Source organism: Drosophila hydei, unplaced genomic scaffold (genome assembly GCF_003285905.1).
Source record: "Drosophila hydei strain 15085-1641.00,03,60 unplaced genomic scaffold, DhydRS2 tig00008119-arrow-pilon, whole genome shotgun sequence".
In the NCBI taxonomy this organism is placed as follows: Eukaryota; Metazoa; Arthropoda; class Insecta; order Diptera; family Drosophilidae; genus Drosophila; species Drosophila hydei.
Genome location: NW_022045830.1, coordinates 6,756,578 through 6,775,108, shown reverse-complemented (window position 1 = coordinate 6,775,108; position 18,531 = coordinate 6,756,578). Strand labels below are relative to the sequence as shown.

Genomic DNA, 18,531 nt, shown 5'->3' with positions numbered 1-18,531 from the left:
CATGGCAATGCAGCGATTGTGTATCTGCCAGATACTATAAGTTGCAGTTAGTTGCTTGACTTTCGCGGCAGGCAGCCAAGCGATGGTGTAAGTGCTGCAATTTCGATTTCAATTTTATCTAGCAATTTTACCATGACCTTTTTAGCGTACGAGCATTTGGCCAGCCAATTGTTTGCGCCATTAGCCAAGTGAAAAGCAAACACAAATTGGTGCTAAATTATGCCGGAACTGAAGTCGCATCGAAAGCGGCCCCAAATATCGATGCCATATGCGATTGGTGTTTGCCAACACCCTCCGTTCCGCCTGCTTACGTCATTGTATAGCAAAGATCTGCTGTTCGGGCTGTTGGCCCAAAGCAGTCGAACACTCGTATGTTGCCGTGAGGCCCTATCTTAGATCACCTGAAGTTGAACGCACTCATTAATTTCTGGCCCAATCAATTAAAATGCGCGCTAATCGCTGAGATCCTTTCCATTTCCAGTGAGACTTGGCAATTAAATCGCAAAGCTATGGCGGCTGTCACAACAGCTCTCCCCTATCGCCGATCGCACATCAGGAAAGTTGGCTAATGAAAATATTAACTATAATGAAATTAATATTTCAGCTGAGGTTGTTGTTTTTTTCTGTATTATTTTTTATTTCTTTTTTTCTTTATGCAGCTGCTTAGCGCATTTGAGAAATTGAAAAGAAATGCCAACGCCAAGCCTGGCCGGCAAGCGAAAGTGTTGACCGTTAATTTTCACAACGCATTTGGCTGTAAAACGCGTCAATCACTTGACTTCGACTTTGACTATAACTCAGACTCAGGCTAAGACCGACACTCGCTGAGACTCAGGCTGTGAATCGGACTCAAACTCAAACTTGGATTCGGACATCGGCTGATAGCCAGAGCTACCGCTGGGTACTTTCGAAAGTCATTTAGCATGTCTTAATGAAACTTAAATAATGCTCCAAATAAGCAAATGGCAATCAAAACTTATTATGTGCATATAAAGCGCTTTTAATGACTGTCTGTCACGTACACTCATTCATATACACTCACATTCGCACTCATATTCATGCGCCAGCTCTTACATCTATTCATGTTCATGTTGCTGCAGTCTCCTTTAATTTTTTCTGCACATCTTTCTGTCAGCTGTGTGCGGTCAGCTTTTGCTCTCCCTTAGCTGCACACACATAAATATATATATATATATATATATATATATATATATATATATATATATATATATGTGTATATAGCTATATATATATACAAGCAGTTATATCTTTTTATATGCCCTTCAATGGAGGTTACCAACCAGCTGTTGTTGTTGCTGCTGTGGTCGCTGCTCGTTCGCCCGTTTATAATGTAACCACAGTATTTTTCGCTAGACATGTAATTTTTCCATATTTTTTCGTTTTATTTTAAGTATAGAAGTAACACTATACTTTTAGCTAACAGTAGGCGTTGTTACTTGGATAATACATGCACAGCGTTTGAGGTTATCTTAAAGTCGAGATAAGCGCTGAGGAGCATTTGTCTCAGCTACTGCATAATTTGGCCATTGTTTTCAAACTGTAAAATCTTACAGCTTGGGGATAATAAAATATCTGAAACTAGGCCAAAAATTTAAAACAAATTTGACTAATTCTAATTCTTTTGGGTTATGACTTAGATTTATTTTTAATGCCTTATAATTACAGTAAATATTGTTTATTTAGAAAATATTTAATGTTAGATTAATGAAGATAAGATAAGACAGAAGGTTCTTCATAGCTGTTGTCCATTTTTGTATAAACAAATTAAGAGCTGATTTTTTCACTGTCCAAGTTCCTAATATGTTAAGAGAACTTTTATCTTTTAATTTAAAAATGAATTCTTTCATTTAAACTTCATATGGCTAAACTAGTTTTGAGCTTAGGTTAGATTTTGAAGTTAACAAAAGCTTTATAGATTTTTCTTGGCTTTTATACAATTCCTTTTCATATTTGTGCAGTTGGTAGTTATATAAAAGATTATCGATAGTCGCTGTCTTGAGGCGCTAGTTGCAACAGCTGCCTTTGTGGCATCGATTTTCTTTGGGGCCAGCCGCTTTGTTGTGGTTAGCTCATTTCTGAGTTGTCGCTTCCCTTTGAGCCTGATGGTTGTACGCTATGCGACACGTCCAATGAAAGGGCTGTGGTTTGTGCTCCTCAAGCGGAACAGGCGAAGAGCTGGCACCAAATTAGCTGCGAAAAAATAAGTAAGAGTGCTCCAGTCGGGTATACCCGTCTGACGTATACTCCGAAGTGCTGCTAAAATTAGTTTTGGCTAAGCTAGGTGTTGCTGATAAGTTGTGTTAGTCACGCCTCCTTCCGCCTCTTATGTACATTAGCTATAAAGCAATATACCCTATTTGCAGATTTTCAATGAGTTCAGGGTATATCAAAGGGCTGGGGGCATTACAATTGCATTGGCATTGTCTTTAGTGCGGCTGGCTATGGTCAGGGAGTGCAATTGCCAGCCCTTCCGTTTTGGCGTATAAAACTTTCGTGCCAGAGTCAGAGCCAAAGCCAACAACTAACAGCTAGCAGCGAACAGCTAAAAGCCAAAGTCAAACCGTTCGATGCGGCACCGATAATAAATTTTCCTTATTGTTGCCTGCCCACGTTGCTATTGTTGTTGTTGTGGTTGTTTTTGTTCTTTTTGTTGTTTTTGTTGTTTTTGTTGTTAGTGTTGTTAGTGTTGTTGGTTTATGCACACAACATCATCATAATAAATTTCGCCTGATGTACGACGCAGTTGTTGTTGTACTTTAATAAGCAAAGTGCTTGGGCTGGCCGCTTGGCTGGTAAGAGCCGCGTTTTGCAGCCAATGGCCAGTGGCCAATGGCCAGTACTACTACTGTTTTGTCCACTTGGCCGCTGCGCAACCTGCTAGGTTTATTGAACCTCATCAACAGGCACAGCATTATTACCTTAACGATCATAATGATGATGATGATGATGATCATTATCATAAGAAACATTATCAGCCGCGTTGGCAGCGGCGTCATCAGCTGAGTAAAACTTTAGTTTGCCGGCTATTTAAAACTTTTGCTTTATTTATTAACTTTACACGCATTTGTACGGCAGCTGCTGCTGCTGCTGCTGTTGTTGTTGTTGTTGTCGTTGTTGTTGTTGTTGTTGTTGTTGTTGCTGCTGCTGCTGCTGCTGCTGTTGTTGCATTGTTTCTTACCGTGGCTGGCACATTATTCAAGTCTTCATTTGCATGCGTCAACATGCTTTTGTGACTAACCGCCGCATTTCCGCCTTCGCATCGCCAATTAGATAGCCACTAAATTTTAGATTTAATTAAAATCAGCTTGAGGTGTTAATTAGCCGCCTTACATGCCTAATAACTGGGCTAGCACGCCAGTTGCAACCAAGTGTCGCGTCGGCTTTTTTATTATCTCCATTATTTTCTATTTTGGCAATGTGTCACACGTGATGTCGTGTGTCGCATACGACACCATTGTAATGACACTTTATTAGCATTGCTTGACTCACATCATCATAATTTTTAATCATGGAAAACGTGTCAAATGCACAACTCACGACTTTTCACAATTCAAATATCTGAATTAATCATGGAGCAGAAGAAAATCTGTATTAGGAAATGCTTAAGCCGCATCTCGAAATTAGTAACGAACTTTCTAGCGAGAACTGCGTGGAAATGTGATGTCATTCGACATGCTGTCTGGCTATTTTCACTTTCATTAAGGAAAAACTGTTCAATCTGAACAAAAAACAGACAAACAAAAAAAAACTAAAGTTCACTGATCGCAGCTGCTCTCTGCGGCGAATGGTGCTGTTGCTACTGCTGCTTATTAGCTCGAGTTGCATTTCTTTTTTATTTTTACTTTGTTTCTTGCGTTTGGCATGCAAATTACGCGGCAAAATGCACAAGCAGCCAGCAACAACAATAGCAACAGCTACAAATGACAACAACAATGTTAACACTAAGGCCAATGTAGCTAGAAATTGCTGAAATATTTTCACTTTGCGCATTTTTGTGCAATTTTTACTGCCACCAAATACGACACGAAAATAATAACTTTATTTCAGATGCTCTACGCATAGCAGAGGTAACTCTGCATTCGCATTGGGTTTGGCATCGATTTCAGCAATAAGATGTATCTATGCTTCTGTATATCTAAAGTTCAAGTTCCTTCTTGTGTTAGAGACTATTGTAAAAAGTTTAGTTTTTACCTCACACCTCAGCCAAGAGTATGTTATCATTTATACTACTATTTTATTGATCAATTTAATAGAAATTTTACCTAACACATTCTGCAGATGTACGTTAATTCAGCTGTGCTGCAGCTGCTGTGCAGAAAGAGTATATTATATTCGTTATGCCTTTTCATTTTCGGGATGTTTCTTTTATGCTTTTCGCAGCTTTTGTGCTACTCAGCAGCTGTTTATTATGGTAGCTGTTGCTCTTGCAGCGATTGTTGCTGCTGGCTTTTGTGCCATTGTTGTGCATACGCCCCGTTGTCGCTGCGATGGTCTGGTCTGAACTCATTTCATTTTGCCAGTTGCCGGTTAGGCAGTCGCTAGCTGTTGCCATGTGGCTCGTAACTCGCTGGTTGCAGCCTCGGGAGACGTGGCGCAGAATTAGCACGCCATCATGTCTATAAATAAGAGAGTAGCCAACATAAATAGCATTGACTTGATGCGGCCGCTGTCGCCGTTGCTGCTGCTGCAAAATGTCAGCAAGCTAATCAGCGGACAGGCATTGCATTTGCTGGTAATCATTATTAATAGCCGGGCAATTACAACACCCAACGGCGGACGCGTCGAAGGCAACTCACCTGCTGATAAAAGCGCCATAAAAAATAATGCAAACAAAAAAACACTAACACTAGTTTAAAAAAATTGATTGCATGTTGTCTACTCGAACAAACAAAAGCTTATAAAATATGCGACTGCAAAAAGAAGAAACAAATGAAAAAACTAGCAACTAATAATAAATAAAAGCGGCAGCTGCTCAATTAATTCGCCAGCTTTGTTTGCTGTTTGCATGGCCAGAAAATAATGTATAAATTACAAAACGAATAAAAAATTAATAATTTGTATTTGCCACCGCAAATCACGACACAGAAATCATGCAAAAACGAACTCAAAAAAAAAGTAACACAAAATACAAAACAAATTGCGCAAAATGCATTTTAAATTGAATAAGCTTTCAAGTACGTACAACTCGAACAGTTCACCATATTTTCAATTACAATCGTCGAGTAGAAGCGATCCAGGTATTCACTGAAGCGGCATGCTAAAAGGTCATTGTCTGCTGGCAGCCGAACAGCAGCCACAAAACAAAATACCTAGCGTAATATCTGATTATTAAACAATAGCAAACAAAGGTAAATACAATAACAGCACAAAATATCTGCCCAACAGCTGCTCTATACTATACTTTATATGTATATATAAATGTATTTTTCGTGGCCTAATCGTTGCCGCCTTTGATAAAGTTTTATAATTATTTTGTTAAATTGTATTGATTTGAAATTTTTTGAAAGTCTCTAAGGTTCTCTGTGTATATACCGATTTATATATGAGTATAGCTATGTATGTCAGCAGCTTCGCTTTCAAAAGCGACTGCCTGCAATTCACTAAATTGCAAAATATGAGCAGAGCAGAGCCCGGCCACGCCTCCCACTCTCAGTCCAAGTCCATTGTCTTAGGAGTGCAATTATAAAGTATACTTACTATGATTGCCTACGTTCAAGACCAGCTTCAGCTGCATTTAGCCACAATTTACTCAGCTGCAATGACAGTCCCAAGGCTGCCAAAACAATGGTACATCGCGATTTGCAGTCCAGAGGCGTTGCCAGTGAATTCCAATGCGACATCAAGAGGCGGCTTTATATCGTGTTGCCTGTCTGTCTGTCTTGGTGGCGCTAAGCGCGGCTTATCAGACAATTTGCTGTCAAGACGCCAATTTCACTTTGGCAGTGAGCCGCGCCTGAGCTGCTTTTAACTACTCACTTTCACACATGTCAGCTCAGATCAAATGGGTTATCATCGAAGGTGCGTACGAAGCTGGAGATTCAATTCACAGTAATTATGAGGAAGCTAGAATTCGAGTCTTGAATCGATTCAATAACAATTTTTTGTTACTCATATTTTGGTCATGCTCCTAAGCCTGCTCGAACAGTCAGACTATAAACTGATTCTTCAGCTTTGCTTTTGATAACGTCTTCGCTGCTTCACTGTACTTTGCGGACCAGCACTTAATTTAGGTTCTCATTTTTCGGTATTTTCACTTTGGCTTCATTAACAACTCCTCACGAAGAATTTCACTTTTACATTCACACTCACCTGCCTGTCGGCTCTATGTATGATTAATGTGAAGACCATCTTAACTGGCATTGAACCCGAATCCGACAATAAACCTACGTTTTTAGGCTCTCCCCTCCGCGTAGTTCGTCAGCAATCCAAAGTTTGTCATTAATTTGGCATCTAAACAGCTTTACGTACTTTGTGCTCATTGCATTATCCTTGAGGTATTCAGTTAACAGTTGTCACATATTTTTTATGTTACTTTCAGGTTTTCTTGCTGTTGTAGATTTGTTTGGTCGATGAAAGATATTCGTATGACTTTGAGTGACATTTTCCGCTGCGAAAAGTGAAAAGTTGCTATAAACATTTTGTTGTTGTTGCTGTTCAAATTGCTCTTGACTGGTTTAAATAGAGCGGGCATCGATACTAGTATATAAAGTGAAATGTATATAAATATACATATTTATATTTGCTTAAGCTAGTTTATAATTGGTGCTGTGGGGCACTTATTTTATATACATATAAATTTATACCCAGTTTTTCGTAGATTTTTATGCAAATCACTTGAGCACTCGCTGCTGTGATTTGTTTTGCTGCTGTTTTTATTTAACCTTCACATTTTTCTGCTCGTGTTACTCATTTTTTCTATCTTTATAATTAATTAGTAGTCAAATGTTTTGTAGACATTATAATTAACTAACTTTTAATGACCGGAAGCAACTGCAGATATGTTGAATATAATTTTTGTGAAAATTTTATAAAATTATTTAACTGCGCCGGACAAGTGCCTCGACTGTCATTTATCAGAAATGTCAAAACCTTTCCCATAATTAAATTAAACTGTTTGCCATTAATAATTGTCAGTCAGTCAACGGGCTGTGGCTTCAATTGGCATAATGCCTCGGCCCATATATGTCGGCCCAAATGTCGGAGACATAAATTTTCTCCGCTAACTGCGAATAGACAAAACATAATAATCCATGTGACAGTCAAGTATACGAAAAATTAACCATCAGACCATTTATGAAACACAAAATGTCAGACGAAACCATACAAAATGAATAGTCCGTGCTGCCGCTAGTCCCCACTCAACCCACTCTACCCACTCTCTATGATATACCTCTCCACCCCTCGGCAATTCAATTGAATTCGCATTGAATGGAAATTGTATTCGATATATATATATATATATATATATATACATTCATATGTGTAGCGTAAAACAAACGAGGCTAAAGCCAAATGTGGGCAGCACTGGCAGGGTACGAAAAGCATGAGAGAAGGGTCGACTCTCAAAATACCCTGGAATGGGACTTGAAATGGCAATCAATTGGGCAATTTGATAGAAACGAGATCTCTCTCGATTCTCTATTGCCAGAGAATAGTAGTTCAATATGCTCCCATGATTTATTTTACAGGATATCATCATAGGCAAAACATCCATCCAGTCGTGTCAATCTAACGAAAATTATGTAAATTTCTCAGTTACAAATACACATCTTGAAGCTGGGAAACTGGAAACCGCAACTGCCGGCGTTTCGAGCCGCAAATAGAAAATCTGGCTGACAGTTAAATTGATTGTAAACTACATAAATACATATGTAAAAGATAAATCTATAGTTATTGTATGTGTTTATAAATGGGTTTGTATTTTATTTTATCCGACTTGTCATTTTTACCAAATTTGGCAGCTCGCTTTGTTTTTCCCTCTCCTTTTTTTGGCCACGCTTTGAGGCTGGCTTGAGGCGCGCAAGGCATTTACTGTAATCAAATAATTGCGTTAATAAATTTGCTTAAAATCACTTTAACTGCCTCGATTTGCACTTATGTTTGCCCCCCAAAAAACTGCGCGCCTTTACCGCTGGCAGCTGTCGCGTGGCGGTTGTCAAGAGTTTTTGTTATTTATTTATTTTTATTCATTTTATTTGTTTAGGCGTTTGCCAATGCGTTTTTTTTCGTTACTGCATGTGGGCCGCAGTTTATGAAAGGCAAGAGTTGCAGCTCCATATAGCCCACTGATGATTCATTGCAGCTCATCATCTCTGTTGAATTCTACTGATCGTCTTGTCTTCCAGTTTCGAACTGAACTTTTAACCTTGTTTGCATCGCTGATCTGCTTTCACCAGCAATCGATGAAACTGTGTAGCTAGCTTTTGACCTATTGATCTGGTTCGATGCGTTCATTTTGTGCCACACAACACAACACAATTGATGTTCAATGAAAGTGACATTCATTCATAAGTTTTGAAAAGGGATGGTGCCGCGGGTGAAGAAAGTTCACGGAGCGAACAATGCAAGACAAATTGTTATTTTACTGATCATTAGCATTGGGTGAGCTTTGTGTGTGTTTACAATATTCGAAAGACTGAAAAGACATCATTCACTCAGGAACAGGTACTTAAAATAGAATAATAGCTACAATTGTCAGCCCAGGTGATAGCTTATCGAAGGTTTTAGTTTATTGTCGTCGTATGACGATTGCATAACAGTTGATAGTTGAGATATTCGATACATTACTCATTGTCAGCAAGTGATTATGTGATAACTATTTAGTGTTATCAGATCTATCCTAATCGACAGTTAAGTTAGCTAGAACAAATGATCAACAATTGATGCTTAAACCGTTTGAGAATTGCAAGCACTAAGCTTCTATTTGATAGTCATATTTGTTTTTCTGATCAATCAGCTGTGCTCTGAATATTTTAGAGCAACTTTAGCCTTGTTGAGCTTTAAAATGACTTTAAATCTTTAAACTAGTTCCCTTTTGCTTTAAGTCGTTTAGCTTTTTATTGCCATTGCTGAATTCTGTAAAAGTCTTTATCATTCACTTTTCTTAATTAAGTTTTGGTTTAAACCAGTTTCTTCACTGATAGCCTTTTGTTTAAATTGTGCTATTCTGATTGGCTGCTCAATGGAGCCACTGTCATTATCTACATATATACATCGGCGCAAGCCCAAGGCAAAGACCTCAGCCATGTCGTAACACACAAAGCTTGTCTAATGATCTTTACAATTTCTATACATCTGAAGCTCTTTCAGTTCGCTGGCTACATAAAACCCACTCAAAGCTGAAACATCTTCGCCTGGTGACGACTCACGCATTTGCAAGCCAATTGCCAACTGTGGCACGTCGCTGTTGTTGTTGTTGTTATCGTTTCCAATTGTCTGTTGGCAAGCGAAACGTTTTGCACGTTAATCCACAATAATAAAATGAGAAAATAAACCATTTTGATTATTTTTACATTGACTGCGCAGTATTCAAGTCATTTTATTTTTTGATTTTTATTTCGGGTTGATTTTTTTGCTCGCACCATAACGTGGTCCACATGCAGACAATGGAAATCCGTTTTAATGGCTAAAGACCATAAAAGCGTCATGGCTCATAATTCATTTTTGTCGTTTGGCTGCTATCACTGCGGGGCAGCGCTGCCATTTCACACCATCGACGTTTATCGGCGCTTTGATTTGGCCCACTCGCCGGCCAATTGGCCGATATGCCAATCGCCATTCGTAATGGGTGAAATGGTTACCGCCGCCACCACATCTGGTAACTGGGCGCTACGGCGCTGGCTATCGCATAATTTGTGGCATGCCACAAGCGCCGCCGCTGCCGCCGCCGCCGCTGCTGTTGCTCCATTTGCCTGCGGCGTTCAGCCAGCTGGGCCCATAAAATTTTCTAAGCTCATTATTTGCTCATATTTTGATCATTGGCTTTTGTTGTAAATAAAACAGAGAAAAACGAAAGATAGAGAGGTTTCGTTGGAAATGCCTGACTAGAAGATACCCAGCTAAGATGCTGTTTGAATGTATTTGTGGCTCTCTGCAACTGATATTTGGTGGCTGAATATTTAGATGGCTTATGGATTATATAATCAAAATTTTATAAATATGGAGAAAATAAATGGAGAAAACGAAATATATAAATGATAAAAGCTTTTTGATTTGATTTAGAATATGTATACCTCTAAAAACTCAAGCAGTCGGTCTAGTAATTTCTTAAATCAATGAATATAAGGTATATAGACTCAGGACTATACTTCCCCAAACGAGTTCCTAAATATCATACCCTTTTGTCAATCGGTTTAGTGTACATATATATATATATATATATATATATATATATATATAAATAAAAAAAATATATAAAAACGTACAAAAATAAAATAAAAATTTTAACGCTTGTTTTTATATTTTTCTGCTGCTCTCCGATGACAAACAAAGTGAAAGTTTTTGTTGTTTCTGTTTCTGTTCGAGGTTTTTGTCTTTGCGGCAGCCAAAACGTAACAACTAAACAAAGCTGCGGGCCATATTTAGTTACACATATACATATAGGTACTCACACATACATAGACGTATACTTTGCACACATAAACACATATTTCTACCTTTGTCTCGCTATTTGCCATGTCAAAGATCATACAACAACCGGCGCTGGCCATTTGCTGTTGACGGCCCTCTTGACCAGCTAACGACTAGGCGATAAAAATTTGTCACATGTTGTTAAAAGCCGTCAGCTTGTGAGAGTTTTTTATTGGTGTTTCACATGCACATACTCACACACACCCACCAGTTGACATGCGTGTAATGCGGCGTATGCGCAATATTATGTTGTTGCTGCCATCTCCAAGGATTACTTATGGCCCAGCTGAAGACGCCACTAATGAGCAGCTTGTTGACTTGCCACGCCGCGAGACCATGAAAATGAATTTGTCTACCACTTAAATTGAGTAAAAGGGTGCCAAATGAACAGTGTTGTGTAATGTCTGCATAAATTGTATAATTGAGGTGTAAGAGTACAAGATAAATTAGAGGCAATTAAATAGAAAAGTTTGCTGTATATGAATGTCTTTAGTATAATGATTAGTAAAAGTTGGAATCTCACTAATTGATTTATATAAATTATACAAACTAATTGTAAGAAGTGTGTGTAGAGCCAAAATCTTTTGATTTAATTTGTCTTTCAGTATCTGTTCGTGGTAATCTTTTATTTTCTTATTAGTTTTCGAGAATTTCTCGAATGTGTTTAATGTCTCTTCTGTTTACTTGATGAGCCACACGTTCTGCGTAAAACAGTGGAAACAGTTTGTCTATCAACTTTCAGTTGGTATTTTTTCTGTTTCCAATGTGACTCATCCTTGCGAATGCTTATCATTAAAACCGTCAACAGTCATGCCATCCATTATCGCTGCTGGCCAAGTTTAAAGAAAACGTTTTGCCAGCTTTTGCTGTGTTTTTATCAGTTATCAGCGACTGATAAGCCGTATTAGGTAAACGCAATTGAATGCGCTTTGAAATTACGTTGCCGTTTTTGGTCGCACACTAAACGTTAAGCAGAATGTGTGTGCGAGTGTGTGTAGAGCCACAGTTTGTGGCAGGTGGGCGCAGCTGTTTTGCTGATCGTATCGCTATGCATCGTATATTGGCATTGGCTGCAGCTCAGCTCAACCTCATGGCGTTGACAAACTGCACATAATAAATAGTTATAATATATACTCGTATTTTGTATAAAATAAATCAGAGAGCTGAAAGTGAAACGTACCGGATGTTGGCAGATTGACAAAATGACGGCGCAACGCCATCGCCTGAACGAAACTGTGATTATATAGAGAGATAGATTAATCGCTTGGGTGGCTGCCAGTCAGTCGGTCCATCTGTATGTCTATCTGTCTGTCCGTTTAGCCGATTGTCCGTCTCTGGTTGGTTGCATTGACAGATTGTTGCTTAGCTGGATGCATAATCGCACAATCATGCAGTCATTGGCACATTAAAAGCGACGGGGCACGTACAGAAAACCCAAATGCAACAAAAGCCAACTTGGCCATTTTGTTGTTATTGTTGTTACTATTTGTTGTAATTGCTATAGCCGTTGTTGTAGTAGTTGTTGCTGCTGCTGCTGCTGCTGCTCGCTATTGTAAAAGTGCAATGAACAGCAAAATTAAATGCAAGCCAAGTAATGCGGAAAAGGGCGTGTAGTCTATTTAGGACACACTGCACAACAAGCAAACATTTCCAAAATTCTGTTTGATTGAAGCGTGGGCCATGGGCGTGGCAGTGGGGACAGTATTGGCCAGCTCGCAGCAACTGTAATTAGAGACGTGCAAAGTGGTCGAAAGCGAACAACTTCCGGCTAAGCGGCGTCATATCAAATCGCGTGAGCCAAAATAAAGTTATGGCCAAATGCTAATTGGCAGAACGAGCAACAACAGCGTTGCAAATGTGTGAAAAGTTTTCTGTGAAAGCGCCGACAACAATGAAATATTGACAAAAATTTATAAACAGCAACAAAACGGTACAAACTTTGCGACCAGGCCATACGATACTATGCTATATACTATATATAGATATGGCTTATTGTGTATAAACTTTAGTTAGTCAAGTCCCATTGCTGGGGCCTGGCCAGCGGCCATTTTCACATGCTGGCTGGCAGCGACGGAAAAAATCGATTAGAAATCGCTGGCAAATGGACAGCAAGAGGTGTGCCCGTCGGCCACAAAAGACAGCAGCAAGAGCAGCAACAGCAACAGCAACAACGGTGTCTGTCATCAACAGGCAAACACTTTGGCTGGCAGCAAAGTCCCCAAAGGATCCGGATACATATTTGCAGAGGGTTAGACAGAAGAAAATGAAAACTGTTGCGAGCCAATTTATGAACGTTTATCGAAACGCAAGCGAAAGTTCAAAAAGAAACCAAATGAAATTAAAGTGGTTCAAAAAAGCTGTAATTAAAACCATAAAACAGTTAATTAATTAAGCCAAACCAAGCAGCAACCAAAAACCACTTATGAAAACCCTTATGATGTGTTAACCAACTTGCTAATAACTTTTTTTCCTTTGACCAATGTCGGTGCTGCATAATTTATGTGTTTAATTATTTTTCGCTTTTTTTGCGGAACATTTTGTTGTCTGGGATTACATAATTTTTATCTTTGCCTTGCGAATGTTTAATGGGCTTTAAAAATAGCATAACATACAGACACACACACATCGAGCTTATACTTTTCGGTAGATAGACTTGTTAGTAAGTCGGACTAGTGGGCAGTCTTTGGCAGTGGCAATCGCGGCTTTGTAAGCGCTCTGATTTATGGGTAATTGGAGCTACAGACAGAAATTGGGGCCAATAAAAAATGACCGAGCCATATTGCTCAGACAGCAGACAGTTGAATTAGTGCGCATATTAATTGAGTTTATAAATTTTTGGCTTGTTTTCTTTATTTCAGTAATCAAAAAAAAATTTTTAAACATAAAAAATTTTTTTTAAATATAATAAAATTTTTTTTTTTAAATATAATAAAAAATTTAGTTTAATTTTTTAAAAATTTGTTTGTAAATTTAAAGCTTGTTTGCAGCTTTTATATACCTCTGTTTTGCGTAATACTTGAATAATCGTGTAGTAGAGTGTTAAAAAGTTAACCCAAATGGCAATTCACTATTGTGGAAATTAGATTTTTTATCTTTATTTTATTAAATTTTAAATATTTTTTCCATCACAAGATAACGTGAAATTTGATAAAACGAATATTTAAAGATTCTGTTGAAGTAAATCAACTAAATTAGTGTTATCAAAAAGATTAAGCAATAAGCTTAGAATTATATGTTATGTAATTTTAACAGTGATATTTTGATTAGATTAAGGCGTAAACTAATTTGAATTTTAGTGTTTGGCGAAACCACTAGCAAAAGTATTATATGTTAAGTAAGCAGGTGTAGCTTTAACCTAACGACATTAATAATTCATATAATTACATTAACGTGGGGACAAAAACAAAAAAGCGAGAAAAAAAAATAAACAGAAAAGTGGAAATGTGACAGGCGGACGCTTCGTCAGTTTGTCCAACAACTGATGATTTTTTGGTTGCAACAACCAAAACTTTGGAATGATTGTTGTGGTTGTAGATCTTGTAATTTGCTATTGCTATTGTTGTTGTTATTTTTGGTTGGTGCTGGGTGATGGGTGCTGAGTGCTGTAACTGCTAAACAATTTCTGTATGTGTGTGTATGTGCTTTGGGGCGCTTTGTAAAAGTGTCGAAAAATTGTTAATTTAATTACAACACTTGCATCGGTTGAGTGCGACGATTACCAACAAAAAGCTACAGACACGGACACAGACACCAAGCACACATTTTAGACAATTGTTGCCTTTTGTTATTGTTGTTGTTGAGTCTTTTGGCGATTGCCACATGAAACATGTTGTAAGCAGCACACATGAATTTACTTTTTTTCTTTTTGTTTTTGCCTTCATATTGTTAGAATTATAAAAGTCAAACTATGAACATATAAAAAATAATATACAACTAATGGCGTCTAATGACTTTGTCTCTGCGCCTCTCACAGATGTCTCGATTGGAGTCACTGGCAATTGTCTATTAACTATATCCTACTTGGTGGTTTGGCCAACGCACAATGGCCCAGCCCCTGCTGCACCACCACGCCCCGACCTGCCCTGCCCTGCCCGTTTCTAAGACCGTGGCCCAAGCTCGTGTTGCGTCAGAGGCGGCCGAACCCAACGCCAACATGGAAACTGCATTCAAATTCAATTTGAATTGAAAATGAAAATGAAAATGAAAATTACATATTATTGGCATAGTCCATGTGCTGTGCAATGACTCTTCAAAATGCTATAAGTCATGTTCGCTGCCAGGCAGTGCAATTAATAAGCGCTCCAAAATGAATTATAAGACACGGTTAAATCATATATATACATATAGGAGTGTGTGTGTGTATAGACACCTATACATATGCATTTAAACAATTAAATATGGATACATATGTGTGTGCGCATATTTATGTTATGCAAACGCTGCACTAATTGAAAAGTGTTGTGCACTTCAAATGAAACCAAACTGTTTTCTTGGCCCTCATCGAACAAACAAGCCAAGGAGTAGAAATTTCTTGAGAGGCCGCACGGAAAGCGGTTAAAAGTAATCATAGTCAACAATAAAGTGGGAAACCACTGAGCAAAAGCGTAAAGCGAAAAAAGTAGAAAAACACAAATAGAAATTTTTGTAGAAGCGCAGTGAAAATGTTTTTTGCCAGTTGGAGCGTAGCCAGCTTAAAGCAAGCCAACGTTACGTATACGACGCGGCGTCCCCTTCCATCCAAATACATAGAAGAAAAAGCAGTAAACAGAGCCTAAAATCGATCAAACTAACGTGCCAGCCACGGCGGGGCGGTCTCTAAAATCGGAATGGCAGAGGCGTGGCACATTGCAAAGTCAAAACAACAAATCAATTGTCACAGTTAAATGTGTTAGTTAAGTGTTTTTCGCTTGGCATTCATGCAACAGAGGCCTCCCCGTCAATCGATTGTCGAGGCCTTACCATATTGTGAAACTAACTGAAAGCTGCATTTTTAAATACTAAATGAGAAACTTTTTGCGAATGGTGTGGAATTTTAAATATTTATAATGTGTTTCCAAAATTGAAGAAATTTTAATATTTTTAAAATATTTAATTGTAATCAAATATATATTTATATATATAAATTTCTTTGTTTTCTAGTAAATTTTAGTCTTTTATTATCAGTCTTCTTATCTTTAATAGCCTTTGACTAGGCATATTATCAAAGTCAAGTCCATAATTTTCTATTTATATAACATAGTTAATCTGTGTTTTTCTTTTTGCTAAAAAGAACAATTTTTTAGAAAGTTTTTTTGTGCGCAATTCTCAGATTTTTATATCCTATTGTTTCTTGATCTTTTACGAATCATTTGTTTTAATTATGCAGAGTTGTTGGACTCTTGTTTATTGTGTTTTGTTTACTGTTTATGATGAGTTGTTTTATTAATGGCTCTTGTGTCTGGTACAACGTGTACTGAGTCAGGTACAGGCACAGCTAGCTATTGACGGGTATTTCTATTAATACTCACTTAAACGGCTCGCATGTCTTGTCAACATAAAAACGGCTGCTGCTGTTGTCGTTTGTTGCTTGTGTGTTGGCGAATAGAATTTTCCATGCGTTGGCTGGCGTTTCGATGTCTAATCTAACAGCTCAGCTGATTCATGTGGCAAGAGCCCAGACCCAAGCCCAAGCCCATGCCTCCGACTTGGTAGGCAACTTGCCTCAAGTGGTGGGCAGCTTAATTGAGCGGCTGCAGCGACGAGCGCCAAGTGCTACGTGCTGCAACACTTTCCGTCTGTCATGGTTCACATTGATAATGCTGATGATGCTGCCCGATGATGATGATGATGAAGATCAACCCAATTGGGCTGAAGCGTTATAAAACCCAAACGTGAAGATTCATCAGTGCGTGGCTGTCGCTATAACGCACGACAGTTGGGCGCCCACGCCAAAGCTAATGATGATGATAGTGATGATGATGATCATGATGTTGCTGACGATGATGACTACAACGACGCCTCTTATGGAGATGCCGACTGTCTTCTTGTTATTTATATATGAGGAGGCGCAACTTGAACAACGCCTCACGTCGAGTGACAAGAAAACACTTGTGTCTATATCTATAACTGATATATATATATAAATTTATATATATATAGTTAAAGTTATATATGTCGATAATTAGCCAACAGACTGCCTGGTCAAATTGTGGGCCAAAGGCCAAACTTGGCGAGCTAATTGAGCTTAGACACAAAAAGAGAAAAAAAACTAAAAGAAAAGAAACTTCAAAATCATATAGTCTAGTCTCTCTTGTCTCTTCACGCTCGGCTTGACAGTCATCTCGACATTGAGCGCTTATGAGTGACAGTCGACGTTTCAATTGTTTGGTTTCAATTTCGTGGTTGACAATGGATTTTGCTATATAATTACACGATCTTCAATGTAGCCATAGCCGTTTGTTGTTGCTGTAGCTTCCCATGGCTTTGCATTCGCCACGCTCCACAGGCAAAGCGGTCACATCTGACAGGGCTAAAAAGAAACAGAAATAATAACAACAATAACAACAACAACAATCACAAACATTCATTATAAAAAGATAGAAATAACATTAAAGTGCATTGTGCTTATGCAATGGCATATACGAAAATTATGGCTCTACTTCCTGGCCTGGCTAATTAGCTGTTAAATAATGTCCCAAAATGCACTCGTCTGTGTGAATGTGGGGCAATTGTCATGCTTCATTTGTAGTCTCATGTTTTGTTTTTGCCCATTAAATTGGCCAACTTTTCGTAGCAATCAAGCAACAGTCAATCAACTGGCATGCAATCAGCTGGAGTTTAATTTTTTTGCTATCGAGAAGAACATATATACACATATATATGGTATTTAGATATATAAATATATTTATAGCACTTGCCGCTTGTTTGATCGATAGTCGGGCGAGCAATTTGTGCGCTTAGCATGTGAAAGTTATCGAGAAATATTCTCGCCTAGTGAAAGCGTGCGGCACTTGTGACATTCAAACAGCGCTCTGATTCTGAGTTCGAGCTGCAGCTGTTGCTGCACAAAGAGTTTTACTTCGCCAAGAGACGTGCTGTTCTAGTTGGTGCAGCTCATGAGATTCGTTGACTCGAGACAAACAAACAACATGATTGTCACAAATTGCCAGCAGCATGCAGCAATTGCTGTTGTTGTCGTCGTGGCTGTTGTTGCTGCTGCACTTTTGCTATAGTTTTCTCCGTGGGTCAGCGGCCCGCGCTGCGCTGCAATTCATCAATCATAATTTATGTGTCATTCACTAATCGCTTTACGACGCTCCTGAACTCCAACGATTGCCACACGATGATGAATTGAATTTACTGTTTTTCATTTACTCGACTTTTTGCTGTTGTGTAATTAGCTGGAAAAGCTTAAGGCTTAGAGCTATTGCTTCAGGCTTAACCTTTCGAATCGATTTCCAAGTTTCTGGAGAAATATTTAAGGCAAAACCAAGTAGATTTGATGTATCTCAGATATCTCTGTCACAAAATAAATATGCTAGATCATTTTAGTTTAGGAAGGTAGTTGAGGTACGTAGGGAAACATTTTGTAATATTTATAGATCTCACATGAAGTCAAATATCAAGTTGATTAGCTCTAGATCTTGTAGTCACTGTTTTATATTTAATAATAGATAATATTGTTGTTTTTAAGTAAAGTCGTAAATCCAGTTTCGTTTGTTTAACCAAAGCTTTCATTAAATAATCTCAATAAGCAACTAATTTGCTCAATAAATAAGCAATTTGTGGCATAGTAAGTGGACTTGTTAAACACTTGCCTTGCTTAAGATTAAATTGAATTCCACATGTGGCACAAAATGCAGCTTGAAAATATAATCCATAAAATTCCTTCTACTTATTACA

The 18,531-nt window shown here is 38.2% G+C and overlaps 1 protein-coding gene across 4 annotated transcripts in view; it reads left to right on the top strand.

Annotated features, from left to right (window-relative positions):
* LOC111602017 (serine-rich adhesin for platelets) overlaps positions 1-18,531 on the top strand; it is a 51,479-nt gene that overhangs the window by 25,056 nt on the left and 7,892 nt on the right. The window contains exon 1 of one of the 4 annotated variants that reach the window (XM_023318916.2): positions 18,192-18,421. The exons of the other annotated variants lie outside the window; for them this stretch is intronic. The gene's annotated coding sequence lies outside the window, so the exon portion shown is untranslated. Of the gene's footprint in view, positions 1-18,191; positions 18,422-18,531 lie in introns of those variants that run through there. 4 annotated transcript variants of the gene reach the window in all.